Below are 23,681 nucleotides of genomic sequence, written 5' to 3' on the forward strand. Positions count from 1 at the left end.
CTTTTTGCTGCAACCTGAGCAATTTTCATTAAATAATGAAAAAAAGGAGACAAAAAGGAGAAAAAACTAGACGAGAAAATGCGAAAATGCGGAGAGGTTCCAGGTTCCATGTTCCAGCTTCCAGATGAAGGGATGAACAGACAGACAGACAATTTTGAGCAACTGCAAAACAAATACGTGACATATGCGTAGCCTCAGCTCACTCACCCACACACTCGCAGACTCACTTACAGACACTCACGCACACAGGCGCACATCAAACGCTTTTAATGAAGTAACAACGCTTTGTTTCACATTTCTGCAGCATTTTTCCCTCCTGCTGTTCATGTGTTGGTTACAATTTCGGTTTGCTAACCTCTTCTCCTTTTAACTCCGACATTTACATGTAGTTCTACACTCGAAAAGGGATTTGTATAACCTTTTTAAGGAGTTTTCATGTTTTTTCAAACTAAAAATTAAATGTATTATTTTATTTGATTAATAAAATATATATATATTCTGTTGTTATTGGCGTACGAATAAAGAAAATAAATTACCAGACATTTTCTTAGGAATAAAAATTAAGTTTTGCCATAAAACAATTAAATTCCCTAACGGAAACACCATAAATATAAATTATTTATACATTTTTAATCATAATAAATATATATTCTGTAATAATTGGCATATGAAAAAGAGGAAAATAGCAATAACAACACATTTTCCTAATAATTTAATTAAATTCACTTACGAAAATGCCATGTAAAATTTACTTAATAATTTTCGTAGAATTTTTGCAGTTGCCCCCAGCAACTTTCCGGTTATTTTTTGCTCAGTTTTACCCAGTTACTCAGTTTGCCTCTGCTCTTCCCTTATGCTCCCCCTTTTTCTTATTTCTTGTGTTAGTTTGCTGTATTTAATTTGGCCAACGCTTGAACTTCAATCAGTAAACATAACGTGCACGCATTCTGTGGTCTCCTCCGTGTTCCCACTACCAGCACTCCTTCGCCTTCGCATCCGCATCTAAATATCCACATCCACATCCACAACGGTTCGCTGCAGGCAGTCAAACAAGGACAGCAGCCACAATCAACTTCAATAACTTAGACACACACGCAGGAAGGAAGGAGGTCCTGCCTCCTGGCATGCATGTTTATATTAGTTACGGGCCACAACAACTAAACGGGAGTGGAAAACTTTGCCCGACTTGATTTAAGTTCACTCAAACACGGTGAAAACTGTTGCCGGCTTTTAGGCGCCCAGCCCCTCGTCTCTGACTCTGATTGACTAACAACTGATTGGGAGGCGTAAAAAGAGGATAGACGGGCTCCGTTTCCTGGCCAACACACACTTATGGGCATGTCCTTGAGCCTGCCACGTGAAATGATTAAAACACACGCACAAAGCAGCTCCGCTCCACAAGATGAAAACCGAAACAGAAACAGAGGCAGAAACACATCTTCCTGGCCACCGCAGCACTTGGCGCTCTAACCGAAATCCATTCAGCAAACTAAACCAAACCAATTTGAAGTGAAAACCTCAATTCAGAACTCACACACACATCATCCCACATCCTTACCCATTGATTATAATACGCGACGGCTCTCAGTCTTTCGTCTTTCATCAAGTTTGCCAGCGCTTGCGGTCGGCAATTGGAAGCGGAAGTTTATATGGCTGTGGATGTGGATGTGGAAGTGCTCGGCGAGTCCTGAAGCCGATGTCTTATATGCAAATTTGATTTAACCCGCACAAAGTGGAATAATAAATACAAATCTCAAACACGATCTATTGGGAAAACTCTTTAGGGCGGTCACACCTAGAGAAAAAACACTCTAATTTTTTGTTTTAGTATTTTTGTCTAAAGTCCAATTTGTTGCCTTTAAAAATCAGTTTTTTGGCTAAAATTGTTCTAAATTAGCTCAGAATATGGAATGTCATACCTTGTTGAGCTCGTAATTAAATTGCCAACCGATTGGCATTCAAAACTAGAAATTTTTAATTTTTGCCATTTCTTGCAAAAAGTTGTGATGTAACCCCTTGTCAAAAATGCGAAAATCGGCCAAATAGCTGCTCAAAACAGTCATTCTTTTAGCTGTGGGCATTGATTTGCCCAAATAACGACCAAAAAACAAAAAAAAAGGTTGTTTTCGTCGGAAATAAGAATCCATATTTTCCACCCTAAAATATTAGTATTTTGGTCATAATAATAGAAATAATGGTGTTAATATGGAATGTCATACCTCGTTAAACTCGTTATTAAATTCCCAATCAATTGACATTCAAACCTAAAAATTTTTAAATTTTGTCAATTTTTGCAAAAAATTGTAAAATGGTGAAAAATGTATCAAAAATGCGAAAATTATTCAAAATATAAATTTCCCAGAAAGTGATGGAAATCGTTAGCTTAGGTTATTAGCTGTTCTAAACAGTCGGTCTTTTCGCTGTGCGCTTTATTTTGTCCAAATTACGACTGAAAAACCATAATAAAAAGTATTTCTTCGTCGAAAACTCGAATCTATATTTATATATCAGTTTTTTGGCCGAAACATTGGAAATAAAGGTCCAATTATGGAATGTCATACCTTGTTGAGCTCGTAGCTTAATTCTGAGTCGATTTGCGTTCAAATCTGGACATTTAAATTTTTTGCCATTTTTTTCAAAAAATCCTGATGTAACCCCTTTCAAAAATGCGAAAATTGATGAAAAATTTAATTTTCCCAAAAGTGATGGGAATCGTTAGTTTAGGTTGTAAGCTGATCAAAACAGTCGGACTTTTTGCTGTGGGCCTTGATTTGACCAAGTTGCGATGGAAATGGTCCTTAAAAATTGGGAATTTCGGTCTAAAATAAGAACTATTACCTTTTTTCCTATATTTCGACAAAAAGAATTATAAAATATTTTATTAAATTATAATCTCCTTTTCTTTAACATTTCTCACTAATAACCTGCAGAAATTCTCCCTCTGTACAGCTTTTACTTCCTGATGTGTGACCTAAAAATGATGGAAATTTTCGCGTCGTGGTGGTGCGAATACCTTTGACATTCCACGAGGCTGTCGAGGAGGCCCTTCGTTCCGTTTCCTCATCTTTCCACTTCTTTCCTCCGCCTGCCAAAGGAATATATCCATCATTGGAGGGCATTTGCCAAAGTCGTGGCTGCAAACATATAGCTCATATTCCAGTTTGTTTCTGTATAGAAATTTGATTTTCATAAGCTGACTCACGTGCCACGTCAAATGGCTTATGGGTGTGTTGGTTGGGTGCGAGTGAGTATCTGTGTGTCGATTTTTGGTTTACCATCCCGGCACGCACGCCCGCATATGCCGCGAGATTGGGCAGGAGATCCTGGGATCCTGGATTGCAGGATTGCGGGATTTTGGGGATTCCGGTGTTCTACACAGAGAAAATTAATCATGTAAAGTGAATCTCTCTATTTCAGTATTTCTATTCTTCATTTGAGGTTTTACTGATTTTTACTATAACTTTTGGAAAAAAGCCTCATATTGAGTACCCATTTCCACCTTCCTCTTTCCCCTCTATTTGTACCTTTTTCTCTCTGTGTAGGTTCTGGACTTGGGGTGGTGGCAACGCATGAATTAAGCCAAAGATATGTTTGACAGGCAATATTTCCTATACCAACACACCTACGTTTACCTACAAGCACGTAATGCATTTGCAAGGGTCCTGCGGAGGAGCTGAAAATTATGCAGCATGCTTTAGGGGAAACGGCAAATGCTTTTAGTTTGCTGGCCAAAAGGGATCAGGATCAGGAAAGGGAAATGGAATAGGAACAGGTGCGTAAGTATCCGCAGTGCGCGTCTCTAAATACACTCAAGGATTCAAGGAATAGTCGAAGAAAACCCTGTTCATGCTTATGCATATTCAGTGGTCCGAGTGCCGGACTTATCACTCACTTAAACCCCTTTTTTCCCCCATTTGCAAAGGCAAGCAACTAATCTATATTTTTCCCCCAGCTTTTCCAGGTGACATTTTCCATGCATGCAAGTGCATGCGCAATTGCCAATTTTGCAATGCCAATGCGAAAATGAATACGAATATGAATATGAATATATGTGCCTGCCTGCGGGCTGGCAATTTAATTAAGTCGCCAAAAATAACGCTGCGAGTCCTGCAAAAATATGATAGATGATGATGAGTGCAGTTTCAATTAAAAAACTGCACGCAAAGCCGAGTATTCTATTTTCTACTTTTGCCTGCATGTATTTTCGAATTCAAATTCGATTTTAATTTTCTTTTGTTCGCCGCCGTGTTTCGTGGTACTGTACTGCCAAAGGATATTTTAATCCTATGCAAAAAGCAACGGGGAGGCAGCTCAATTAACTGACATTAAGTGACTGGTCGGGGAAATCTTTTTCGCCATTGAAATCGAATACGCGGCACAAGGCGAAATGCACTGACAAAAAGGGCAACATATTTTATGTTTATCAAGAAACCTTATTTTAAATTTTGTTAAATTTTAGCACAAATAATATTCGTATAAAAATAGTAATTTTTCTAAATATTTATTCTATTAATAAACTATATAACTGATAAATTCTACTGATAAACTATATAGTTCCCAAAGTGCATGGAAACTTCTAGATATCAAAATAGGTGTATAAAAATATGCAACAATATATTTTTTTCATATGAATTCACACAGGAAGACGACTATCCTTCATTTAATGCATACTCTAAGGCTTAGATTTATAATTATTTCAAAAACAAATGTGTTTTTGCCTTTTAAATTAATATAAATTTAAATTGAGTATAAATGCCTTTAAAGGGTTCCCTTTCCTATATAGTTTTTCAGTATCTGTTCTTAAGGCCTAAATATCTTTTCCCATGTGTAGCAGTAGCACCACCCACAACCGCACCACCCGCATCGCAGCACCGCAAGAAAGCCCGGCGAAAGTGACAGCACAAGTGACATTTCAATGATTTCGCTGTCAGTCAGTCAGCCAGTCTGTCCGTCCCTCCGTCCCTCTGTCTCTCCGTCTGTCATTCAGGCACTCAGTGTCTGAAGAAGAACTCGGGGTTGGTTTGGTTTTGGGGGGCAAATGGTGGATGGTAGATGGGGATGAGACAAATGGCTGTCACGCAATGGCGGCTCAAAACAACAACTAAACTCGGCGGGCGGGGGGCTGCTGGGAAAGTGGAAAAGTGCTAACCACAGCAGAAACTGCGGGGCAACAAAACCAAACCAAACCATCAAACGGCTGTCGAAATGGCAAACGTTGTTTTTATCAGTTTCCAAAAAGGCAGCAAAAATAAAAATATAAATAAAAATAGTCGTTGGCTTTTCTTCTTCTTTTCTGTAGCTTTTCTGCCGCCGAAAAAACCAGAGAGAAACTTTTTTGACAAGCGAAATCGAAGCGAAAATCGGAGGAATGGCTTTGGCAATTAGCGTTAATTCGCAAGGTCTACATAAAATATTAAATATTCGCCATTATTAATGGGAATCGATATATATATAGGTAAGGGTATAGGTATTGGTATAGGATAGACACCCAGCTCTCCCACATATGCTAATTAGTCATTGAGTGGCTTTGATCCCCTGTAAGCGGCTTGTATCGCATGTGTATCACTCTGTATTCTGCATGGAAAATGTATGGAAAATGTATTAAAAACTAATTAGAAAACAGCCGGGGTGGGCGTGGCACTGGGGCGTCTCATTACAGCCAACAGCCATCAGCCAGGTGAAAGTTTCAGTTCAATAATTATGGGATGAAAGCTGAAGTTGCGAACAAGTTCGTCCTTTGCCTCCTTCCACCTGTTCACCTTTTCCCTTGCTATATAGACTTTAATCAATACGAATCTCGAGTCAAAGTTACTTTAAGAAAGCAGCTTCATTGCCCAATTAAATTCATTGCAAATTAAAAAGAACTTTCTGGCGAATTTCCTCTAAAAAATAAAAATTTTTTAATGCTTCAAAAGGTAAATAATTGGCAGCAATTAAATTTATTTCGCCTGCAAACTTGCAAGTATTTTATTATTAAATAATAAAAATGAAATAAATAAAAAATGCTGGTCTTTTAATTGATATTTTTAGTTCAAAGTTTCGGAAACATAAATTGATTTTAACAGTAAATAAATGGAGAAATATTTTTAAATAGAACAAATAGCCAAATATAATTATTAAAAGAAATACAAAATAGTCAGTCATCAAACAAGTCCTTGAAGAGGACATAAAAAGTTTGCTCTTTGCTCCTTGCATCTTGAGGTCCTTCTGTCCTCCATTCTCCATTTCAATCATCTTTAGTTCACGCCTTCTGATTTGTCTAATGCAGGCCACACACTCACTGCTTAAGGACAGCTTGGGCTATTAGTCGACAGTCGACGGGCAAGGACATCGCACATACGCCCAGTTCGCCGGCGACGCTAACTGGCTAACTGGATCCGAGTTTGTCTTTCGAGTTGTGCACTTTCGTTTAATAGACACTCTTCATCTTCTTCTTCTTGTTCATCCCTCACTTCTGCCTCCGATCTCCTCCATCTTCATCTTCAGCTCCTGGCAGTCCTGGCCATATTTTAACTTAATTAACTTGCAACTATTTAAGTGAACAACACAAGTGGCTCGTTTTCGTGTCTTCTCTTCGCTTTTTCTCTCTGCTCAGCCCAAGGATTTTTCCTCCATTTCTTCCAATTCCTTGTGTGAGAAATCTGGTTCTGGTTCTGGTTCTTCAGGTCGCCTCCTTGGCACACTCAATGACTACAAATTGTGGTCATCAGAGGAGGAGGCGGAGAAAGCTGCAGGGGCACCTCCAGAATTAAAGGTGGAAATAGGAAATAGGAGATTTCGTTTGTCACGTTTCACGATGGGGAGAAAGGCGAAAGGAGAAAGGAGGAAGGGCCATCAGTACTATGGAGCCAAGGCACGTATGGCGGCGGTGCCCCTCCCCCTATTTTCCCGCCTTTCCCCCCATCCACTTTTCCGCAAGTTTTCCGTCCCGACTCCAACGATTGCCACTGCGATTTGTATAAAATTACAATTTCATTTGAAGCCAGAGCCCGTGAATTGAGGTCGATAGAAGGCCTCTATCTCTGACTGTTTGTGTCTCGCCTTCTCGGCATCTCTCCGCCTTCCAGTGGCTTTTGCTTTTATAGTATTTATGCCTGGTATTTATAGGGCACATCAGCTATGTGGGAGCTTTGTCTTTAAAATATTAATAATATTTTATGATTTCAAAATATAAAATATTGTGCAGCAATTGAATGTCGCTTAAATTTACTTATAAAGTACTGCATTTTCTCTACATTTATGATTTTATTCAATCAAATAATGGTGATATTTTCAAATCACTTAAAAGTATGCCTAAAAGTATGCAACAAAAAGTTAACAAGACGCAAGGAGGCTTTCCTCTTTTTACTGCATACTTTTAAGCACCTTTCTATGCGATTTGCAAGCCCCACAAGGTGAAGCATCCAATAGTCGATCATCGGAAAAGGGGGAAATTAACAGTTTTCCATTTCCTAAAGCGCTGATTTCGCTCCGATTTGCTCGCGGGTGCAGCTGCAGCGGCTCAAGTCGAATCCGGAGCTCATTATGCGACTTTCCCCTTTCTCCCCTTCCCCTTCTCAATTGTCAATTGCAATTCTCTTAATTAGTTTCTGATGCTGGTGCGTTTCTCTATGGCTGTCTGCTGGGATCCTTGAGTCCCTGTCCCTGAATCCCGGTCCCCCGGCTGTCCATCTGATGTTTTTGGCATTTTCGTTCGACTTTCGGACAGTCGCTGATGTAATTTTCTGCTTGTTACGTTCCATTCGCCTTTTCCTTCGCCTCTATTTTATTTTATTTTATTTTATTTTGCTATTCTCTTTGCAGGGAGGCAGTGGAAAAGGAAGATGGAGTTTGTTTTGGTTGCTAGGAATTTATTCAAATTGGAATTTAATTGAAATGTTTGTCATTTGGATGCTTTCCCACACACCCACCGCCTCACATGCACATACATATACATTTTCTATATATCTATGGACATTTACATCTCTCGCATTTGACTTTTTCCAATTCGCTGCGGTTCCCAATTTTCCCCGTTTTCCTTTTTCCGTTTCCCGTTTGCCATTGTTCCTGACTGTCTGTCTGTTTATTTATTCTGCGGCTTACTTTTCCCACAGCTCGCAGAACGAGTAATTCTGGAATTTCAAGAATTTTAACTTGCTAAAATACAAGGTTCTCCTTCCCCAAATTCAAAACATCCTCATGGGATTTCGTTGTCTTTCTATGCAAAGAAAGAAAAAAATATATTTAGTTTTTTGGACTCTCATTAAATAAATAAAAATAAATAAGTAATATTTACCGTCTAATATTTTGTATTATTATTTTTATATCAGTGAAAATAATACCTTAAACCAAAGTGACTAAACTTTCGCTGCTCTCTACTGAAATATTTTTCCACCAGGAATTTAAAACTTTTGACTTTGTAACTTAAATATTTTGTTATGTATTTTAAATTCTGGTTTCCTCCTATCCTTTCAGGACATGTGTTTCATTTGTGTAAGTAGGAAGTGCGAAAATCGCCTGGTTAACAATGATGCAAGGGAAAAAGCGGAAAGGGAAAATATACATACATATTTAGTCGATAGAGTGGTCGAGTGAATGTGAATGTGAATCACAATATGCTACAACAGATGCAAAAAGGGGGAATAAATATTTTGCCAGCAATCACAGCAATAAAAATAAAAACAACACGCACTTTTCCTAGCCTAAGGACGGCAGCCATAGTTCTCTCTCTCTATTTTTCGGCCTGTAAACCAATTTGCCAAAAACCAGGAACAACAACAGGAATGCAAAATGTTAAAAACCGGGCCCAAAACGAGCAAGAGAAGTGCAACAAACACAAATGGCAACAAAAATTGGAATTTGCAACATTTTTTTGCCCACAAAAAATATATACACATACTCACACCCTCGAAAGAAGAACAAAAAGTGAAAGGCAGCGAGTTGAAGGGGCAGGAGGCTAACGAAATTGAGCTGCCGCAATGCCCACAGAAAAGGGGGAGTGGGGGTGAAAACCCCCGCCCCTTTGGCAAAAACCCAACCCAACCACCCACCGCCAAAGCTTCTGCAACATAAACCAAAAATGCAGTCAATACAAATATAAATAACTGGCAGGGCCAAACAATCAAAAGCATTTTACCCTTACCCCTTTTTCTCGCTCAAGAGCCACGCCCACCACTGCCCACTCTCCACCGCCCCCTTTGGGCTCACAAACACACACATAAGCACGCAATGTGTATTCGTGTGCTTCTGTGTTTGTGTAATATATGGAAACGAATTTTCGGCGTGATTGCATCGCGAATACACGGCGTATACGTAATGCATTTGCAAAATGTAAAACGCAGCGTGCTTCTTGCAATTTTTGCAATTTTCACTAGCCAGTTTTAATGAACATGCAAAAGAAGTTTGCAAAGGAGTTGGGTTAATTCAAATTTTGTGGTGGGAACATTGGATTTTTTAGATTTTTTCAAGGGGCGACTTGTTGAAAATGAAAATCAAAAATTCTGATTTATGAGTGTTGCTTATAAGAACCTAAAAATCGACTGCTCTTGTTCATAGAAATGCCTGGAAAATTCTGGAAAATCAAATCAGCGCAGTCAGGCACGTTTCCACGGGCCATTAGCCATTAGCCATCTCCTCGCATCTCCTGGGCTTTTCATCAGGCGAAAAACTGAGCGAAAACCCCCATGAAAACACGTTCGCTCGCCTGTTTGTTTAAATTTGCAACCTTCTATGGACGAAGCCGCGATCATTTGACCATTTCCGCCCGTGTACTGTGTGTACTTTATGCCTTCTCCACGTGCCCAGCCTCTCTTTTTGGAGAGGCTAAAATCTCCACGTTTGGCAACAATGAAAAACTGGTAATAATATTGTGGTAATATCATTTCGCAATTTAGTTTTGCCCACAGACACGAATTCTCGTTCTCGTTTTCGGTCTCGTTCTCTCACAACAATGGAAGCTAACCGAAAAACTAATTTCATATATAGTATGTTAGTATGTTTTTCGGTGCAATAAAAGTGCGCGCGGTTGTGTGTGTAAATTTTTGGTCAGCAATGGAAAATTGCAAATTAAATTATTGCACACAGAGCGAGAGAGGCGAATCCCCGAACCAACCACCCACTCAATCCCACACAATCCACAGCTCAGCATAAAAATATGAAAATAAATATTAGTACTGAGATCTTACAATTTTCCACAGCATTAAATTTCACTTAGCATACAGAAGGTATAAGCACAGCGATGAGGAGAAAAAAAGCAAACGGAAAAATAGTTTTTCCCATCGCGAAGTGCAGCTCGTTAAGCGTCTGAATCTGAATCTGAATCTCGACTAGCCCCTGACAGACGTTCTAGATAGCGAGCGAGTGTCAAGGATAAAGGATATGGGATGGAGGATAAAGGATCCGGGGAGAAATTGGGCAAGAAGTATGCAACTGAAACTGAAGCCCCAGGCTACACACTCTTGAACATGAGAAATAATAAAGCTTAGGCGTTTTTGTAATACGTCTGAAATATCATCTTAATATATAAAAAGCGCCGCTTAAAACAAAGAGGTTGAAGGCAGAGCCGAAAACATTAAAGCTACAGTCTCCAAATTTTTAACATTAATTCTAGCTTTAGTTTAGGCTTATGCTAAGCAGTGATAATGGAAACAAAAGTCTGGAAATTCCTTAAACAATTTTTTAAAAATTTAAATAATAAAAAAAAAATGTTTTTTAATGTATACTTGCTTGTAGCACTGAAATAAAATATTTAATAAAAATAAAATATAAATACCTTATACACCTAATAATAATTATTAGCTATCCTAGGGTATTTTGCCTTCGATTTGTGGCCGAAACCAAAAGACCCTCGCCCACTTCTTGGCCAACTAAAATAAGTGGCTTAGTTGGAGCATCGCTGAAGTGCACGACAGTTTTGTGGGGCTTTGAGTGCCCGGGCTGCTAATGCCAAGGTGGCCACACCACCAAACGAAACGAAACGAAAGACGAAAGTTTCGAGGCCAAATTTACCTTTTGTGTTAATTCCAGCTGCAGTTGCCTTGGGGCTGGCTTTTCGCTTCTCGCTCTTTCCGCCTGCAAATGGAGGATGAAAAAAGAGAAATCAAATATTTGCCACATCAGGTTTTTTTTTCAAATATTTTTTATTCCAGGGGTTGAGGAACTCTCATTAGAAACTTAAAACATTAAAGGTCTTGCAAATGATATTTACATATTTTATTTCGCCAGTGTTTTATTTGCACAGCATTCGGAATATGGAATAGAAACAGGCGTCTCGCCTTTCATTAACTTTCGGCTATTTGTGTGTCATCAGATGAACCGACCAGGGATATAATTATTCTTTTGCCCCCTCGAAGAAGGAAAAGAAAAAGCCGTAAACAAATTTCTGGCGCTGTCGAGAGAGTCCCCGGGGATGAATTCATTTCAAGACGTTTTCTTTATCATTTTTCCTTTTTTTTTGTGGGGCAGGTTGTAGGTGTTTTCTGTCCCCCGAAAGCACACACATAAACGCACTTTACTTATACATTGTATACACACTTAAATATCCTTGTCTGTGTTGTTGTTTCTGGTGGCTTTGTTGTTTGGCTTGTTGCAGCTGAAAGATAACAGCGACTGGGGAGGGGTGGGAACTGAGGATACAGCCACCTGGGAGCGCAGGACAATACAATACAGAGATCCTATCGCTGACTCAGGAGGACTCAGGGACTCTGGAGCAAAGAGGGAGGTGGGAGTGGCGGGGAGAGTCCATTGGGTGACGATGACAGCAAATTGCATTAAATGAACTAGAAGAATGCCTCCAGGCGAGACTGATTGGAGACCTGCCGAGCCATTCAAATGTAAAACAGTAAGTGAGCAGAAGAGGCTCTTGCTCCTTGCGACTCCTGGGACAAGGATAAAAGGAGTCGTCTTCGAGGGGGCAGAAGGACGCCTGCTGAAGGAGAGCTAAGTAGTACTAAGTACTACTTACTCAGCCGCAAAAAATAGTTATAATAAAATGAAAATTAAATTTCAAGTAGTAAATAAAGAAATATTAAAGTGAACAAATATAATAATAATAAAATAGTATAAATAAGAAATAACAATAATTTACTTTAGTATTTTTTTTTATTTCTAAGGGTATGCCAAATAAATATTTATATATTTCAATATTTGTATATAACCTCCCTCAGAAATCAAATAATAAATATAGAAACATTAATTTTTAAGCTCGTCAGTAAAATAAAACCAAAAATTCCCTATATAACTCCTATTTCAAACGCCCCAACAATGTTTTGGAAACCTTCCAGTTCACAAAAACTCCCATTGATATAATAAACAAATCGGAAAACAGATGGAAACGGTTTAATGAGCTTTCCTACTAGCAAAGGAAGGAAAGGCAACGAAAGGATCCCAGTTGGGATACAGTCGTTTTATAACCTCGCCATCCAGACAACCACAATGTTTCCCTGGCAACTAAGCAAGTGCTGTTGGCCAAGTTAATGCCCCTACTGCCAACCATGCTATCCCAACCACCCAACTCTTCAATATCCCGACTGAAGGACCTCCACCAGGCATTAACCGCAACATTTTCGTCCTGTCAGCAAATTTCGGGGACAATCATCGTTTATACTTCTGCATTGGTCATATGTTCATTTGGGCCAGAAATCAGAAATCAGAACCGAGAACCTAAAACCGAGAACTGAGTACCAAGAACCCAACCAGCCCGCAAATTGTCACTGCTGTTGGCTAATCAATTGCCAGGCTTCTCGGTTCTAAGTTGTCGGTTCTCAGTTCTCATATCCCTGTGATGCCTGAGATGTGACCAGTTTTTGGTGAGCTCAGCCTGTGGTTTTTCCTCGTATTTGATTTAGAAATTTGCAGGTAATGAAGCTGTTTAATGTCCTGGCCAGTGGGCAAGTGGCTCCTGCGTCCTGCGGCTAGCCACTCGACTAACTTGGTCCTTGGTCCTTCGAGCAGTGATGTCATAAGTAGCGAGACATAAATTAAAGCAGGCTGCCATTTGGTTTACGGTTTCGAACTTGGTATTTTGCAGAACTCGAACTCAACGAGTTGATTAAATTTTAAAGACAATTTTCCGTTTGAGCGAGCCCAAAGCAATTATCCTTTTCCATTTGCCATTCGGTGGGGAAATTTGATACACCAATTGTCATTGAGAGTGTGCGTGTGTGTGTGTGTCTTCTCACAACTGCAACTGGCAACTTTCGCCTCGAATTCATTTGCAATTAAACGCATAAACATTTTAATTATGCCAAAGCTTCCTACGGGAAAGTTTCACTAAACCCCCCTGAGCTCGCCCCAAAAACCACTTCTTAGCCCACCAAAACTCAACCGCCCCCCCCTCGACTACGCCTTTGTTTGCCAAGTTTTTGGCGCACATGCATAATGAAAACTTTCCACGGCATTGTGAGTGCAAGCCAAAAGTCGACTGAGCAAAAGTCTGGCTATCAATTTGTTTGTTTTGGCCTTTTGTGGGTGGTGCTGGGTGGTCGGATGGCGATGGCAGGTGGGCTACTAAGCCCCAAAAGCTTAGGCGGCGGCTTAATGAATTTACATAACGCACACACAAATCAAATGCCAACAAAAAGAGAGGAGCAGAGGGGACTTTTGCCACCGCAAAGGAGGCTAATCAGCTTGAGGGAAACTTTTCGAGGGTGGGCGATTGAAATTATGCGAGTTTTCAGTTATTAAAAGGCAACCTTAGAAGTCAAATCCTTAGAAAAATACGCAATAAATAAAAATCAAACGTGAACGAACAGGAAATAAATGAGAAAGTTTTTTGCCCAGCATTTACCATTCAACATTCACATTCATCAATGACAAAATCAAGCTGCTGCCTTCAATTGATGACAATGAGCAGCGAAATTGAATTGAAAATTAATGTTGAAATTAAAATGAAAAGTGGCTGCCTGACTGAGTTGACATATTTTCATTAAGACACCGAAATCAATTGGAATCGAATCGGGGAATCGAATGTATAGTTGTAAATCTTCTGTAGCATACTTATGCGGGCAGGCAATTATTTACCCAAAAACCTACTCGGGCGCCAGTGGTAGATGGTATGTGGTATATTGTATATGAAGAGGAGTTGTCTTCCAATTATTAGCTGACCCCAAACAGACAATTGGCCAACATATTTGTGTGTGTGCTTTCCACCCTGGCAATAAAATTAAAAGTCGCAACTGCGAAAGAAAAGGTTTTCCTTGCACTGCTATTTATGGTCATGTGTTTCAGGGTGTGTGTGTGTGCTTGTGCTCACTCACACATACACATTCACCCGGCTAAAAGTTAAATTTATTGCCCCAACTCCTCATCCTTTTTTTTGGGTTTTTTAAGATTTTCCTACCCCGGGCACATACACATATCTCGTGTTTGTCTTGCGCTTTGTGTTTTTCCCCCACCACTCTGTTTTTCCACTCCGGTCCAGATTTTCCCCGAAAACAACAAAAAAAAGGAAAAAGAAAAGGCGAAAGAAAAGAAAAAGCGCCTTACTTCTGCCACTGCATTTATTTCACTTGATTTTCAAACAAAATTTATAAGTTGCGCGTCGCGTCGTTTATTTTGTTTTAATAGCAAAGCAATTTCAAATATAAAGACATTACCCAGCGGAACGGTTGTTGGTATCTGTGTCTGTGTGTGTGTATGTGTGTTGCCAAGGCCTGAAAGCATCCTGCAGTATAATATTTGTACTTTGGGCCAGGTTAGTTCGAAACTTAAGTAAGGGAATTTTTGGCAAGGACAAGAAATGGTGGAAATGGGCAGAGGGAAGGAAACAAGCGATGCAGAAGAGCTGCTAAGAACTGAGAACTCGTTCCCAAAGCGCATTGAAAATATTGATAGAAGAGCCCTTAAAATAGATTACAATAATTGAAGAGCCATTGAGGGCGAACTTTTCCCCTTCCTGCCTTCCTCATTGTGAACTTCTCGCCAGCTGCTGACCCCGTGACCTCCTTTGGGATTGTGAGAAGCGCGGAGAGGGGCGCTCGAGTTCATAATTGCCGTTTCACGAGGTTCGGCACACAAATACAGTTGGCAATTGTAATCCCCCGCTCTCTATCGAATCGAATTCTATCGAATGGAATGGAACGGAGTGGTGGAGCACTGAGCACAAAGGACTGGCTGTCTGCAAGGACTTCTTTTGAATCCTCGCTCGGATACGTGCGTTTGTAGTGTGACCAGCTGTTGTCTTCGCAAAAGCTCGATAACAATCACAAATGGCTTGTTACAATAACTACAATCTGCGGCCAAGGCGAATGGCGAATGTCGAATGGAAAATGGGACCTTATCAGTTACGGGCAAAGTCAATTTGGGGCCAACACATGTCCGGGTTCGCACGAGTCGATATTAATAAACACTTAAGCCAAAAGGGGACAGGGACTGGGACAGGCGACCGCAATACAATGTCCTTCGAAATGGGGCTTCCCAGGATGTTTCTGCCCATATGACACATGTGACTTAAAATGAATGGCATCGTTTGCGGATGACAGGCGACGACCACGACAAGGACATCGGGATTCGAGGGAAGGCTCCTGCTTGTATCCGAGATATTAAATTCACCCCGCCCTCCCAGCAGACGGTGGCCAAATAATGCGTATTTCATTAGAGTCCAAACAAAAGTGGCGACAAACTCAGGATCCTATTTTACTCCACTTCACTCCACTCCACTCTCGATTCCTTTTCGTTTCGATTCGTTTCGAGTAGATTTACTTGCCGGGAAGGTCGGTCTATTTTTCACTCAGCCTAATGAGATGTTCTTATGGCCCATTCATCTTCATCCATCTTTCGTCCTGGTCCGCCACTCCATTCCTTTATGAATTATGGTAGATAATGTTCGACAATAGTCATCAAATCGAAATGACAACTTTCATAAACACGCCACTTTTTCTTTAGGTTTTTTCAGGGTTTATCAGGTTAAAAATATCATTACCTTCTTTTAAAATTGAAGTAAGTGGAATGACAAAAGCTTATACTTTTGGGTACTTGAACTTCTAGGAACCAAATATCTTTTTGGAATATATTAGTAAAGTCCAATAAAAAAATATTTAGGCTTTTAAATTAGGATGCTCAAAATACTTAATATTTTATTTTCAATAAATTAAAAAAATTATGAACATTTTTTAAATCACGACTTAAAATTGAAAAAAATTATATACACCATAAAAATATCAATATCATCTATTAAATCGATTACTATTAAATATTAAAAAGCCTGTGAGAGAATTTATTCGTTTTTATTACAACTAAATAATTAAACCCCGTTTTAAAATTACAATTAAAAATCGTAATAACATTTCAAAATTCCAAGTAAAATTGCTCTAGAAAATTCTCCTATTTTGTGCACCATTCAAAGGATTCTCGAGGCCCATAGCTCTGCTCTCTGCATTCAGTTTAATCAGTGTTAGCCACTGCCAATTTAGCTTTTACCCCTAACCCCATGTCAAATGCCCAATACTCGAAACCCAATACCCAATACCCACTGGCCATTGCAATGCATATGCATTTTGGGGTATGGTGTTGGGATACTAGGATACTGAGATACTGGGATACTGGATGCTGATGGAAATTTAAAGGAGCATATCGTTCGGCTTTCGTTTCCGTGTCGACGGGGCGATGAGCTCCAGTTTCGATTTGCCTTCCCACCTCGACCTCCAGACAAAGGCCATCCCTTCGGGGGGCTGGGTGATCAGGGGCTACAAACTGGGGTGCAAAATTAATTATACACGCATGCATAGACAAAGGATAAGGGTGAAAGCTGGTGAAAGTGGGTGGGGAGGGGAGAGGAGGCAGGACACCTCATAATAATCACTGGTGGCATGTGCTAATACGATAATGGGCGACCAGTTGGCAGATTCTCCAGTTCCCCGGTTCCCAGTCCTCTCCTCTCCTCCACTTTTCCACTTTTTCTGCTCCGTTTTTGCTTTTTTCCTCTTTTTGCTATCTGTTTTATTACCTTTTTGCTATTTATTTATTACCACTAAGAACACTCACGCACACACATGCATGCCATGTTCCACATCCGGCACGCCTCCTCTTCCGCCCACCGCCCCCCACTCATCCCCTCGCACTTTGAGGCCCCATAAACAAATATATTAAATTTTAATGCTTAATTTATGTGCAGATTAATTTCGTACATTTTTCGAGGCGCAGATTAGTTTTCGCCGACCTTCCGCCCTTCCGCCCCCTGCCACCCTGCTCTCCGCCCCCCCTTGAACGTTAGTTCCGACAGCCCCTGATAAGTCGTGGGCGTGGCACATTCTCTTAAACGCCCGCTAAATGAATTTTGTATGAATTCTGCGTTTAATGCGCTCGGAAATTTTAGCGGAAATATGCGGCATATGAAAATACAAAAAAAGAGCATTTATATTTATAAATATCCTTATGACTTGGACATAATTATCCTTAAATAGTAGTCTAATGGAATTATTTAGTCTTGGAATAAAATCGATTGATATCGCTGATGCGCAGATTTTTCATTTTGCCAACAAAAATTGCTAAAAAACTAAAATGCTATTTAAAATGGTGATTATTTATGATATAATAATTGTTAGAAATATTTGTTAGAAATTGTTAGTAATATTTAAAAGCCAGGTAGCCGATGAGCTTAAGTCATGATAACCTGTCATTTATCTTTTAATCCCCTTTAATTAGTTGTGGAAATCAGTATTATACTTTTATTCGAAAGGAGGTCAGAAAAGGGCGAAAAGGGGTCCGCTCTGGGCCACTTTGGGGCCACTCTTGGCCAGAATTAAGCTACAAAGTCTCTGTGCTGTGGTCATTTGGCTGGCGGGCTGATTAAATTGCGAGATTTTCACTACTATAGTCTACAGTCTACTATAGCTGTCATTGTTGTTGTTTGTGGCCTCGTAAACATTTCAGTGCAATAAACGTTTATTTGATTTTATTTGTTTTAATGCGGCGGGCGACCTCTTAACTGGGCTCAGAATGGTTTCAGAACGGTTCAGAACGGTTTCAGTTTGGTTGAGGTTGACGGCTCAGCGCTTCTGCCAATTGCCTTTGGCTGTTTGCTTGGCGCAGTGGAATGTTTTTTTCGCAGTCACTGTTGCCGCGCAAAAAGCCAGCGGCATTTTCCTCCTCCGCCGCCTCCGCTGCTCATTGGTATGGGTGTATCTCTGTATCTGTGTATATGCAAGGATATGGAAGGCGTGTATCTGAGTATCTGTGTGTAAGGATATTCCATCCACCCACTCTTTTTGGCACAAAAGCCGCTCGGTTGTCAATAGAAAAAGAGGAAAACTTTAACTTTGTTGCTGCACTTTTTGGCGGCTGGTGAAATGGGAAATGGGAAATGAGAAAGTGGAAAAGTGTTGGGGGTGGGTAGCTAGTAGGTGGTAGGTCCTGCCTCGGGGGCAGCACACACACACACAGAGACAAAAATGCGGTCATTGTTACGTTTATAAACAGAATGAGAATGCGAATGCGAATGAGGGGCTGACTGAGACGCAGGGACACACATCTGAACACATCCTGACCGCATTACCAACTGCCAAACTGACCAGCAAAAAAGGTAAAAGGTACACTGAGAATAAATTCAGAGGTATCATATTCGATTTAAATATTTTTGAGTTTATTTTTTAATACATTTAACTCTTATAGTTAATTTAAAAATGTTTAACTTTAATTTGAACATGAAATTCTTATTTTTAATTACTTAACGTATTTGAAAATAAATATGACTAACATTGATTAAAATATTATAAAATTAAATCGTTCAATTAAAAATGTTTTATATTAAATACTTCTTTAAATTTAATATGCAGATATTTATTTTTACTCTTCCAATCTTTTTTATCACTGTAAAATCGGCAGCCTTTCGGTTGAAATATTTTCTGCAATGCTGCACATTTAAGCCAAAAGGAGAGATGCTCTCACCTGCTCGCCAGGCGACTATATTTCTGGTCTTCGAGTTTTTCCGATGCTCTCGAGTAGCATTTTCGTTAGATAATTTTGGTTTTTTACTTGTTTTGTGATTTATAACAAGTGCTGGGATGCCAGGTTGCCAGGTTGCTGGGTTGCCAGGAGGGAACTGCAGGACTCGAGGATCCTGGCAGTGGCATAATCTACAGTTTGTGTTTTCAATGACTGTCAGCAAGTGCATTTGGAGTTATGTCAGCTGGGCAGTGGAAAGCAGGGAAAATTCAGAGAAAATCAAAGGGAAGGAGAAAGAGGGGCAGTGAGCAATGGAGTGCCAACTGGCGATGACTGCATCCTGATTGTGTTGACCACAGTGCCAAAGTGCCCTGGCATCCTGGGCATCCTTGCATCCTGGGGAGCGCAACTCAATCGCCAGTCACAAATGGCAAAAATTGTGGCACCAGCACTGCCGAAAGCCGAAAGACGAAAGACGAGAGCCAGCCAACGGAATTGGAAATCTAAATGCACGGAAGTGTTGATAGGGGTTTTATTTCAATTTAATTGGTATCTTTCATGCTCCTGTGAATTCGTATTCTTCCTTCCTTTTGGCAGAACAACTCGAATAAAAAGTAATAGAACTCGGAATAATCATCGTTTTCGTTTTATATTTATTTTTGATTTTATGTTGAAGGGCATGTGAAATCATTCCAATTTTCTCAGGACTAATAGATTATAATAGAACTCAGAATAATAATCGGTATCTTGTTTATATTTTGGATTTTAAGTACAGAGGCTACTAGAATTTTCTCAGAATTTTCTTATGAATATATTTTTTTTATGTATAAATTTTCCAGCACTAATAGATTGCTACTTTATTAACATAATATTTTACGATTTCTTTATTTATTACAATTACACCAATAATATCGATTACGTTTTGATTGCACAAAAAGTAAGCTTTAAAATTCAAAACCAGGTTATTTCTCTGCAGCGTGTCAAACAATTGAAATTGCAAAAAGAAAGCACCTTTCATCTGCATACCTTTCTATATATGTATTTCCCCAGCCATCCCTTTCTCCTTTCACCCTCCTAATTTCCCCTCCACAAAGCGGGAGACCTGTCAACTGTTCGGCGATAAACAAAGGACCAAACAAATGAACAATTGTCACCTTCTCTGTCGTTGGCCTTCAACTTTTCATGGGTGGGGAAAACGGGGATGGGGAGGGGGTTCTCCCTTGGTTCTCAGATTATTTCAGATGAACGATAGAGCCCAACACATGTGTAGCCCCAAATCGCCTCCGTTCATCTGAAAATGCGCCAAGTGGGCGGATTATAGTGGCTGCACTGAGGAAAAGGCCATTACTAAATTAAGAATTTATGTTTAAATTTAGAAAATAATATTCAAAAGGTAATACCTTTTAATAATGCTAAAAAGTTATTAAATCATTTTTATTAGTAAAAATCAAAGAAATAAACAGATAAGTTTACAATACGTAAACCCCGTTCCTAGTTTTATTTATATTGATTTATATTTTCTACCTATTAATTACTTCTTGATAATATAATATCATCAAATTGCAGGGAAAAATCTAAGAAATTTATAAATGAGTTAACAAAACGTATTTCATATTTTTTATATTTTATATTTATATTTTATTACTGATTTTGGCTCAGTGCTCGAAGACTTTTTAAGGCGTACTTAAAGAGCTCTATGTGGAGATCCACAGAGATCCGTCGGGTCGGACACGTTAAGTTGATTAATTGCATATTTTAAGAAAACAAACTGCAAGTCAAGACGGCCACTGAAGGCGGCGCAGCACTGAGAGAAATCTCCGAGGGTCTTCTGGGCTCAAAGTCCGGGCTTTTCCCGGAGTGAAAAGTGAAAATTGGAAAGTGGAAACTGAAAAGTGAAGATGGAGAGGAGGTGAAAAATCCAGAACGGGCGAGCAGGGCAGCAGCCGTTGAGGCAGGCAAAATTAAATTAAGCAAATGCTTGGCAAACTGTCTGCCACACACACACACACACACAAGCGCACTCACACGCACACTGTGAAACAAAAGGAGGGTGTCCCAGTGTGTGTGTGTGAGTGGGGGAAATGGATTTTGGGTTTTTCTGAGGCTGAGTGAACGATTTGCTGGCCGTTTTTTCCTGTCACGCGCGCTTTGTTTGCCATTTTGAAAAATGCCCAATGCACACACACATGCACAAGAAGTGGGGGGGGGGGGTTTATGTAGGTGTGGCAGGATATGTGTGTGTGCTTGTGCCTGTGTGGGTGTCTCACGTTCTGCTCATAACTGAAATTCAGGCTTTAAAGCTCAACGACTGCTGGATAAACCAGACAATGTCCAACAGGACAGGCAGGACACATAGGACTCGCAGGACTCACAGGACACACAGGACACACCCGAGATGTTGTTATTGCCGCTCATATTTACGTCACCAAAATGCTTAACCCGTTTATGCCATTAAAAGGATTTCACAGGCCGCTGAAGCCGAACCCAAATAGGAAATAGGAAAAGGAAAAGGAAGAGGAGCCTGCAAAACCTGCAGGACAATGGCCAAGAAAGTAAGGCAAGCTGAAGGGTAGAAACCGAGTTAGTTAGACGAAAGACCAAAAGGGGCTTTAATGAACGTGCCTGGCCACCGGCAATGGCCAAAAACATTTTACCAAAAAAATAAGAAGAAAAAAAGGGGAAAGAAAACAAGAATTTTTGCTCTGCTCTGCTAAATTCCTCACGACACATAAAATCGCCCGAAAAGTTCGCAAGAAACGTGGCAGTAGGCATTCATATTGATTTTACTTTCCCAAAAATTGAATTCTGCACTGCCATTTGAGAACCTCAATTGGTCATTCAATTACCGCCATTTGCATATATTTCATTACCACTGCACTTTGAGTATTTTTTTTTATATTTCCATGATTTTTAATAAATAATTCTTGGATTTTAATAATTAAAATAATTACTTTACAAAAGTTGAGTATTTTTTACGAAGTACCCAGGAATTTCAATTTCAATTATTTTATTTAAAAACGTAGAAGTTATGTATTTAATTCAACCTTTGAATTAAAATAATTATTTTATATTTTTATATTTAAATATATTTATATTATTTTCTTTTTATATTTTCCAAATGCCCAGGAATTTTAATTAACATTTTTTTATTTATTTAAAGAATGAACATAATACATTATTACATTATTTAGATTTAAATTAAATTTAAGGACTTAAGATTTCATCAATTCAAACAGCATCATCATTTGCCATCAAGGCTATGCAAAATATATTAATTTATTTTCAAATAAGTCTGCTGATATTTTTGGCATTTTTTTAGCTGACCTTCAAAGGGCATTCGTCAGTAATATGCTTGCCACCCCTGGACAAACCACCCCCTCTTTTTCAGCCCGCCCCTGCGATGTTAGCAACTATTTTTAGTGCCCAAGTTTCTTAATAAATTTCAAGCGTCGTTCTTTTATGATTATTTGAAAGTGGGCGGTTGGTTCGAAAAGGAACGGAAAGGAAAAGAAGGTGTGGCCGGGGTTCCGATGGGGAACTCATGAGTGTTTTTGTGAGTCCGTGTGTTGCGAATGCGATGGAAAATGCGAATGTGAATGAAAAGTTCACCCAGCATGCACTTGGCCCTGGCGCGTGGCGAGTCAAATGAAAATACCAAATGAAAATGAAAATGAAATGAAAATCGGCATAAAACACGACAAGTGGAGGCCATTAAGCGGTAGCCAAATGGGGTGACCCGGAGCCAAAGAGCTCTGAAAGCAGACTGTTATATGTTATAAAAAAAAACCCCCTCTCATATGGGGAAATGCAATCGAAGTTTTTGAAAGCGGAAGGAATATAATGAAGGGCAAAATGAATTGAAATTGAAAGGGGTGGTGGCAAGCTATCAATATCTTTTTCTTTTGCCGACGAGGGAAAATCCACTTTGATCAAAGAAAAGCAACTCAAGGCTGCGCTCTCGCACTTTCTTCCTTTCCTCGCCACTGCAATTACTAACCAATTTAGAGGGAAAAACAACCTATTCGCTTTGTCGCAGAACATTACTCATACGCCCCGTGCCATTAGCTTTTTTCTGCTTTCTTTCTTTCGCTTTCTTGGCTACTTTCTTCCTCCTTTTCGTTTTGCAACATTTCTTTATCATTTGTTCTCCCCTGCTGCCGCCTGCACTTTTCCTTATTTATGTATTTGTTTATCTATTTCTCTTGCTTTGCTGCTTCCAGGATAAACAACTTTTTTCCTGGGAGCCTGATGATATTTTTCGGTCAATATCAATATGTGGGTACTCCCCCCAAAAAAAACACCTGCAAATGGAGGTGCTCCCATTTTTATCCTGGGTGCTGGCGAAAATATTTTCGCATACCAAAAATCCAAAAGCAAGGTAAAAGGGGGAATAAGGGGCTGGGGCTCCATCCCCGCACTAAAAGCGCATGAAGCATAAATTTCGCATTAACGTAAAGCGCGAGGAAAAAAAGAGAAAAAAAGGAAGGGGGAGAAAAAGAAAAATAGGAGGGCGGACTCCCAGCGACACAAAATATGCAATAATAATGCCAAAAATAAATACCAAAAATACACCAGCACACACACACGGCACACACACAACAATATCATCACGGGTTGCTGGAATAAAAGTAAATAAAAAGGATGCAGAGAAGAATGACTAAAAAGCGGGGCGAAGGGGCGAAGTGGAAATGCAAAGCACAAGCTGCCTAGATTACTCATGCGCCCCGTGTGCTCCGTCGCACAGAAGCGGAGGAGGAGGAATAGAAGGGGTTCGGGTTCGGGCTCGGAGAAAGTAAAGAAAGCTGAGGGGCAGGGAAGGTGGA

The 23,681-nt window shown here is 39.7% G+C and overlaps 1 protein-coding gene across 1 annotated transcript in view; it reads right to left on the reverse strand.

The window, feature by feature from the left end:
- dpr8 (defective proboscis extension response 8) overlaps positions 1-23,681 on the reverse strand; it is a 132,102-nt gene that overhangs the window by 56,921 nt on the left and 51,500 nt on the right. The window contains exon 3 of the mRNA XM_017139798.3: positions 10,987-11,049. The gene's annotated coding sequence lies outside the window, so the exon portion shown is untranslated. The remainder of the gene's footprint in view (positions 1-10,986; positions 11,050-23,681) is intronic.

The sequence above is a fragment of the Drosophila takahashii genome, chromosome X, assembly GCF_030179915.1.
Source record: "Drosophila takahashii strain IR98-3 E-12201 chromosome X, DtakHiC1v2, whole genome shotgun sequence".
Taxonomy (NCBI): Eukaryota; Metazoa; Arthropoda; class Insecta; order Diptera; family Drosophilidae; genus Drosophila; species Drosophila takahashii.